The sequence below is a fragment of the Vespa mandarinia genome, chromosome 1, assembly GCF_050613455.1.
Source record: "Vespa mandarinia isolate Hongniang chromosome 1, ASM5061345v1, whole genome shotgun sequence".
In the NCBI taxonomy this organism is placed as follows: Eukaryota; Metazoa; Arthropoda; class Insecta; order Hymenoptera; family Vespidae; genus Vespa; species Vespa mandarinia.
Window position 1 is genome coordinate 16,970,001 of NC_140810.1, and position 8,529 is coordinate 16,978,529.

The 8,529-nt window shown below is 26.6% G+C and overlaps 1 long non-coding RNA gene across 1 annotated transcript in view; it reads left to right on the forward strand.

Moving 5' to 3' along the window:
• LOC118443668 (uncharacterized) overlaps nt 1-8,163 on the forward strand; it is a 17,594-nt gene extending 9,431 nt beyond the window's left edge. Inside the window, exon 3 of the long non-coding RNA XR_004838760.2 lies at nt 8,042-8,163. This is a non-coding gene — a long non-coding RNA (uncharacterized LOC118443668). The remainder of the gene's footprint in view (nt 1-8,041) is intronic.
• The last annotated feature ends 366 nt before the right edge of the window (nt 8,164-8,529 follow it).

The window sequence follows — 8,529 nt, forward strand, 5'->3', positions numbered from 1 at the left end:
CAATTGCTCTCCGCGATCGACTCGGTGCCCCGCTGATTTTGCGATCTTCTGATTCTTTGTTCCTCCTTCTTATGGCAGAAGATTGGATTTATCTCTGACACCCACCACGGCATTGCCGTCGGATTCATAAAGAGTCATGATTTCTTATCAATATTTGATAAATTTTTCGAAAGGTAATATATAATGTATCTTGAAATTTTTTTAAACTTTTGTCCTTCTTTTTCTTTTTTTTTTTTTCCTTTTTTTCTTTCTCCCAGAATTATTTTATTGATGATCCCGAATTACGAAATAATTTTTGATAAAATTATTGACAATCTATAGATCCCTATAGATAAATTAATAGAGGATGGATAGAGTAAATTGATTTAAAGTGAATTTATATATAATCTATAGATCTGTATTAATCGTACTTAAATAGATTTATAAATTTATCAAAATTGATATATATATATATATATATATATGTATATATATATCATGATATATAATATTTATATAATTAAAATATAATTATTAGATGATATATAAAATTATTATCGTGACAAATGAAAGTATAAAATTCAAACGAATAATTAAAAAATAACTGAAGAAAAGCATATATAATTTATTCAAAGAATTATCTTTTAAAGTTCATACATTTTTCCTTATCGTGTAATTATTCAATATGATAATGATTATCCTTGTACATGTTACATGTATATTGTAAAGTCATTAAGAACAACGTGAGGAACGTGTCATATTATCTTACGAACAATTAAGAAATTTTCTTCGGCATCGAACGATAACCAATCTAGAAAATTATTCTCTTCGAAGATCATCGAGAATATATTAGATCATTTTCACGGATACCAAAAAGTGTTAAGCTTTAGACCGAAATAAGCAAAACATTGGACTTAACCTATTATTAGAGACAATTAATGAGATACGCTTTCCGCATAGAATCTATCCGTGGTAAAGCGCGTTCGATTCGCCTATCTCTCCGTAAAGACTTCCTATCTAACTAATCGCTAGTACTAATCACCAATCTCTACTAGCTTAGATCTAATCTCAAAGTGATTTAAACCTATCGATTGCAAGGAACATACTAAGTATTGAGATATTACAGGTAATGTACAAAGTTAATTGTTATAGTTGGTACTATAACGACTATGGCGACGACTATTATTACTATTTTATATATTAGGGGAACCGTAAAGTAATGTCGTTTCTACCCATGTCGATATTTGATCGTAATTAAAAATAAAAACTTGTTAAAAATGTATTCGTTTGAATTTAATTTAAGAAAGCGACATTACTTTCCGGTTCATCTAATATTTTATTAAAAATGGATTTTATTTTATTATATGGATCAACTTTAATTCATTCAAAAATCTTTAATTCCTACATTTAAAGGAAAATATTTCTAACGTTTGGTTCAAAACAAATCTTTTATATTTTCAAACAAAATTTCTTTTAACGATATTAACTGAAAGGTTTAGCCAACTTACTGTCCGATGAAAGTAACAACAGTCCTCCCAATTCTATGATAATAAGGGTTTAACGATAGAAAGGGTTTACTTTTTCTCGTGGTAAATCCGATAATTCCTGTTGTTAGCAATGTGCTCTTTGTGGTACCCCCTGGTGGTGAATATCAATTAGTCGCTCCCAAAGGGACTATTCCCGTTCAAGTGTTAGGGAAAAAGTTAAAGAATAGGGCAGTCAGTTGTCATAATTCTGACGAATATATTCTTTGAAAAATATTCTTTTTAAATATTCATGGTTAGTTCATGTTAACGTTGAATTTCTCTTGTTATATATTACCGTTACTTTCACTTTTTATGTTAGTAAAATAATTTTTGGCAAGCGTTAGTAATCCAATTAGATTTTAAATAACAAAAGAATTTTATTTAGAAGTTTCCAAAAATTACTACTATCTGGTATTATTTAGAAACTACCACGCCTACTTCAACCAAGTAGAAATCATTAATTCTTTTCATAGTATTGGAATAATATTATAATATAGTTTATGACAGTGTATAGATTTAACGTTTCAATGTGTATCTCTCGATATTAATCATTGTAAATTATAAAAGAATTATATATATATTATATAATAATTAATAGAAAAGAACAGAAAAAGAAGAAGAAGAAGAAGAAGAATTGAAATTTTAAACCTCCGTAAATCTTAAAAATTATCTACGACAATTGATTAATAAAATATTGTTATTTACTTATTTATATTTCATTTCCAATAGAATCACAAAGTTTGTGAAGAAATATAATTATATATAACGTTAGTATGAACAATCAGTATGATATAATAAAATAATCGTTTGAAAAGCAGAAATAGGAAAATTTCGAAATTTCTGTTAAAATCTTAAATACCAGCGAACAATTATATTAAAGGATAATTACTAATTTGAAATAATAAATTGACAAAGTATTAACTTCGGTTGTAACTTAATCCCTACAAATATCTTTACAATCTTTACAAATATAATTGAAACGAATCGATACTTTTAATATTAAAAGTATGATTGCTCAGAAAAAGTGAAAGAAAAAGAGACCGAGAGAGAGAGAGAGAGAGAGAGAGAGAGAGAGAGAGAGAGAGAGAATGAGAGAGAATGAGAGAAAGAGAGAGAGGGCTCGTAATAAAAAATAAAAATAAAAAAAAATCGAATGACACACATCTATCTTTTTAGATTTCGAAACTCTTACGATACTAGTAATAGATTAACGTGCCTGTAGATATATATTTTTAACATAAATATTAAGATTATTTTTTTATTAATATTTAAATTTTAACAACAAACAGTTTATCCGGGAAAGTTGCAACAAATGCATAAATTATTGTCAGAAAATAATTGTAGAAGAATTGTAGAAATTGTCTTTCGTTCGAGTCTTTCTACAATATTCCAACGTGTAAATAGCAGATAAATGGTCACTAAAACAGGTAAATGACCGTAATATATAAACTATTCAATGCTTTAGTTAGACGACAGGTTATAATTTATAACTATCTCTAAAGTATTTATCATAATTTACAGCTAATTCGTCAATATCTATAGAAGTTTTGTATCAATTCTATCAATTGTTAGAACCTTCATTTATCTTATATATAAAAGCTTGTCATCCGTTTTACATATATATATATATATATATATATATATATATATATATATATATATATAATTTATAATTTATTAATACATTATATTTCTAAATTATTAATACATTATAAATATAATCGATATTGAAAATAGATAAAATATATCTGTATAAATGGATATTTTTCATATAAAAAAAATAATACTGAGAGATAAGATTGAAGATATTTTTTTTAAATGGCAAAAAAAGAAAAAAGATAAATGAAATAATAAATAGGAAAGAAAAATTATTTCTATTGTTCGTAATAAAATTTCTTTTTGATAAGATATCAGATATAAAGTTCAAAAGATATTGAATATACTTTGTAAAATCATTTATCATATTTACTTCAATGATTTTGTTTCGATATACAGCTATATTTTTTCATTACATCCAATTCATTCATTATTACGCTATTTTATCATTTCCTTTTTGATAAGATATCAGATATAAAGTTCAAAAGATATTGAATATACTTTGTAAAATCATTTATCATATTTACTTCAATGATTTTGTTTCGATATACAGCTATATTTTTTCATTACATCCAATTCATTCATTATTACGCTATTTTATCATTAATATTGGATCATTCAGAAAGTTCATGTCAATTATCGTTAGGTGGTATAATGACATGTCTAAATATATCAGAAATTGATTGAAAACAATGCTTACATATTCTAAAAGACGATACTTTAAGCATATTTGAAAAAATAAAAAATGTTGATTACGATTACGATTAATTTTTATCAGTTTTATACGCCTTTAAATATGAAAGAAAACAAAGTGCATTTTAGGCATTTAATATTTTTCTTTTATCGGAAAGACAAAAATTCCACATAAACGGCAAACAATATATGTGCTGTTTATGGCGAAGGTGTTGTAACTGAAAGAACACTACGGAAATACAACGAGGAGACAACATTTTTTGAAGCAAATAGTTAAAGGGATGGGGGATGAAAAATGAATCATTTATAATAATATTGAGTGAAAAAGATCTCGAAGAAAACAGAATGAATCACTTTTAATCATCCCAAAAATCAGTCTTCATTCAAAGAATGTCATATCTATTCGCATGTTTGATGTAATTGAAAAGGGATGAGCTTTTATCAAACAACGAGACGATAAATTCAAAAAAGTATTATTTCCAATTAAACGAATTAAAGACAGCAATTGAACAAAAACATTCAGAAATAGCAGAATGAGAAGGGCCATCATGTTTCATCAGGACAAATAAAATGAATATTGAATAACGTATATAAAATTGTATAAAAAATAGAAATTAGAAATTAGAATAAATATTAATAAATAAATACGCTTACATATTATAAATAATAATGATATGTAATATAAATTATACACACGCGATATCTAATATATATTAATAATTATCTTATCTCAATTAATTCTAATCTGAAACGACGAACGTCAAGCGGTATTTGTATATAGATTAAAAAAAAAAAAAAAAAAAAAAAAAAAGAAAAGAAAAGAAAACACACACGCGCGCGCACGCGAAAAAAAACAGAAAAAAGGAAGAAAAATATAAAAAAAAAAAACAAAAAAAGAATTTAAGCCCTATCCACCACCTTCCTAGAAATAAATCAAGTAACTTTTTGCATGCTAGATAAAACGTGGGATAGCGATTATCACTGGCGCGAAACTCGCAAAAGTAAGTAAGTAAGTACTTACTTACTTACTTACTTACTTACTTACTTACTTACTTACTTACTTACTTACGTGCCGTGTCCTATCGTTACAATAGTTACTATACTATCTCTCTAAACATTTCGTGCGTATCCTTAACTCTGTTTTTCTTATTGTCAGTGGTACTTGTCCGTTATAGAGGGGGTTCAAGTGGGCGTGGCGAAAGGCGGACCAATTCCCCCCCACTCCTTCGGAATATATGTGTATACACTGAAAGATAACTCGGAGAACTTCGGAAGTTCGTTCGTTTCGACTTAAAGAGTGTGGAAGAGGAGTCGGTTTTCTCCCTTCTCTTTATACCTGTCCTCTCTCCCCCCCCTCCCCGCTCTGCCATCTATTCCTACTCTCCTACCCTCTTCTCGCCCTTCCAACATCCTCCTGTACCCCCTGCCAACCCAATTCCATCCACATATCAACGATTAGAGAAAGAGAATTAATTCTTAGCGACATAACGAAAAGTATGAGATTAATTTTATATCTCTTGATTAAATTCTATCTGTTATATTTTAATTTGCGACAAAACAATATTTCATTGTCAATAATATTTTGCATTTAAATTTACATTAAAAATATTTACATTCACGGATGTATGTTTTAATTTTTCTTTTTATTTTTTTTTTTTTTTTTTTTATATTTTTTAAATATATATTTAAAAAAAAATAAATATATATATATATATTTTTTTTTTATTATTGTTATTATTTGTAAGTATGAATTTTTGTTTGTTTTTTTTTTTTCTTGTTTTTGGCAACGAGACAAAACATAAAAATAACTTATATGGATTTATCCTTTTCTTATATAGATATATATTTTTGATAAATATAGTTCAAGATGCGTAGACATAAGCAAATAACTTGTAAAAAAGAAAAAAAAGAGGATACTACAATGCATAACTGGAGAAACTATTCGCGACTCGCGACATGCGTTTATATCGGCCATGCGAGCGTAAAAATGGAAAGTCATAAATCTTGAGATTTTCCGTTTGTCGTGTGGCTGCTAAAGCGAGAGACCGGCTTAAATGGCACGTTTATCGGAGCGTTAAATCAAATATCGTTCGCAATACACCATGGTAAAGGTTCATGGTTTATTCCAAGCCAAGTTCAAACGGCACCCGACTAAACTTATCACGAAAATATCGTGAATATCGTATATAGACTTTTATTACAATATAATTATATAGTTTTATATATATATATATATGATATTATAATTATATATTATATATTACATATTGTAAAATATATAAATAATCTTTAGTAATTATATTACGTAGTTATATAATTTGTATTATATAGTTATATTATACTTTGTATTATATTGTTGTATTATATATGTATTATATGTATTATATAGTTATATTATATAGCTATATTATATCTGTGCGTGTGTGTGTGTGTGTGTGTGTGTGTGTATGTGCGTTTGTATGTGTATCATTAAATATTATTTATATATTACTTTTATATAATTCATAAGTACTTATATATTATATATTGGATATTTCATATAATGAATATAAATTTTTACGTGAGATAAAATTTTAAATCGGTATCGTCACATTTAAAACAATTATTGTTACAGTGTTTTAATTTAATTTAATTTAATTTAATTTAATTTTTTTTTTGTTCTTTTTTTTTTTTTTTTTTTTTTTTTTTTTTTTTTTTTTTTTTTGAAGTAGGAACTCATTCGTCGCAAATGTATTTTGTTATAACGTCATGCATAAATCGTTCAGATTTATAGGAATCATTCGTTTAAATAAATTTGATTAAAAATTGTAATTTTTTATTTGCAAATATTTGGACTACTTAGGTGAGTTTCTCACTCATCGAAAAGGCAGAACACTTTTGAGCACGATTTGAGCAATACTAAAATCATCGTAGGTTTACATAAATTTCTTCTTAAAAGATAAAAAAGAAGGAAAGAAAAAAAAGAAAAGCTCTTCTTTTCGTATACCTTCGTCTTTGTATATATATATATATGTCTATGTTCGCATTATGATTTATAGAATTGACTTTCTTATTGAATCTAAATAAAAATTAAGTTTTATAAGTTGTTCTTACAAAAGCTCCGAAAGGTCTCAATGGTGAGGCTGACCTGCAACTTTTCCATAACCATAAGAAATCCTAATAAATTCTAAAATTTCCTGTGAAAGAACAGCACTGTTTGTTTCTTTATAACTTTTATTCCTTCATACTTTCTCTATTATTTTTTTATTTTCATTCTTTAATTTATGATCTGTTCCTCGACTAAGATGAATCGAAACTTATATATATATATATATATATATATATATATATATATATATATATATGCATATGTAGATATTATATATATACAAATAAATTTTAATTTTAAAAGAAATAAACGAGCAAAGTTAAGTGAAATCGTGAATAATGTTTAAGAACAAGGGAAAAGTTTATCTAAAGTATATGAACTTTTAACAGTTATTAAGATATGTCACATATTATAGCATATATTCGATAAATATGAAAAAATTTAAATAAAGTAAAAATAATTATTCTCCTAATTAATAAATAATTTAAGATATGTCACATATTATAGCATATATTCGATAAATATGAAAAAATTTAAATAAAGTAAAAATAATTATTCTTATATTCTTTAATAATGTAGATAGGTAATTATTGTTATAAAGATTTAACGTGAACTTTTACGTGTGTTTATTTATGATCAATTTTTTATTTAAATCCCCATAAAATGTCCGTCGTTACTGTTCGAAGTCTTTTCATTTTCGAGGATGAAATTTTCATATAGAGAGCCCTTTGAATTTTCTCAAAAATTTTTCCTCCCTTATAATTTAAATAATTTTGTATTAGACATGTATGCATTATATTGCATATAATGATAAATAAGCATAGATAGATACATTTTTAGTGAGATATCGTATATCCCCTTTCCATATACCCCCCGTTCCTTATCCTCACCCGCTCCATCACGTGTTCTGACACTTCAATGCAATTTTTATGCAAAATCATCGGGACAAATGACGTTAGTAAGTACCTATGGATATACATATATATCCATATGTGCCCATATATATCTATATATATATATATATATATATACCTAAGTATCGATTATAACCTAGAATTGTTTCGATTATGATGACGTCGATGGGATGATGTAGATAAGAATGAGTATAAAAAATTGAGATGAATTTTAATGGACGACATATTGTTTGCTTATTTGTCAGCTACTACCAACTACGATACAGAAGAACGATTTTACGTAGGGGAAGGATAATGATCGCTACCGGTGTTGCGGCATCCTTTAAAGTTTGCTTCATCGAAACCCTGACGCAGCAAAAATTTCCGGCGGCTGCTCTTCCCGAAGAAGAAAGAAGAAGAGAAGGAGGAAGATGAGAAGAAGAAGAAGAAGAAGAAGAAGAAGAAGAAAAAAGAGAAGAGAGAAGCTCTGGTAAAAAGGATAGATAAATTTTGAATTGTATTTCTTTTTCTTTTTTTTTTCGGCCCTATTTTATTTTTTTTTTTTTCGTTTTTTTCTATATACGTCACGATCTATACGAGAATTCTGAAAATCGTTGCATGTATTACGCGCGGATTTGATTAATATTACTTTAAGTCGTCTTGTAAATACTCGTAATTACGTCGAAATGTTTTCTTTCATTGCAAAAGGGAAAAAACAAAAAAAAACAAAAAAACACAAAAAAAAAAAGAAAAG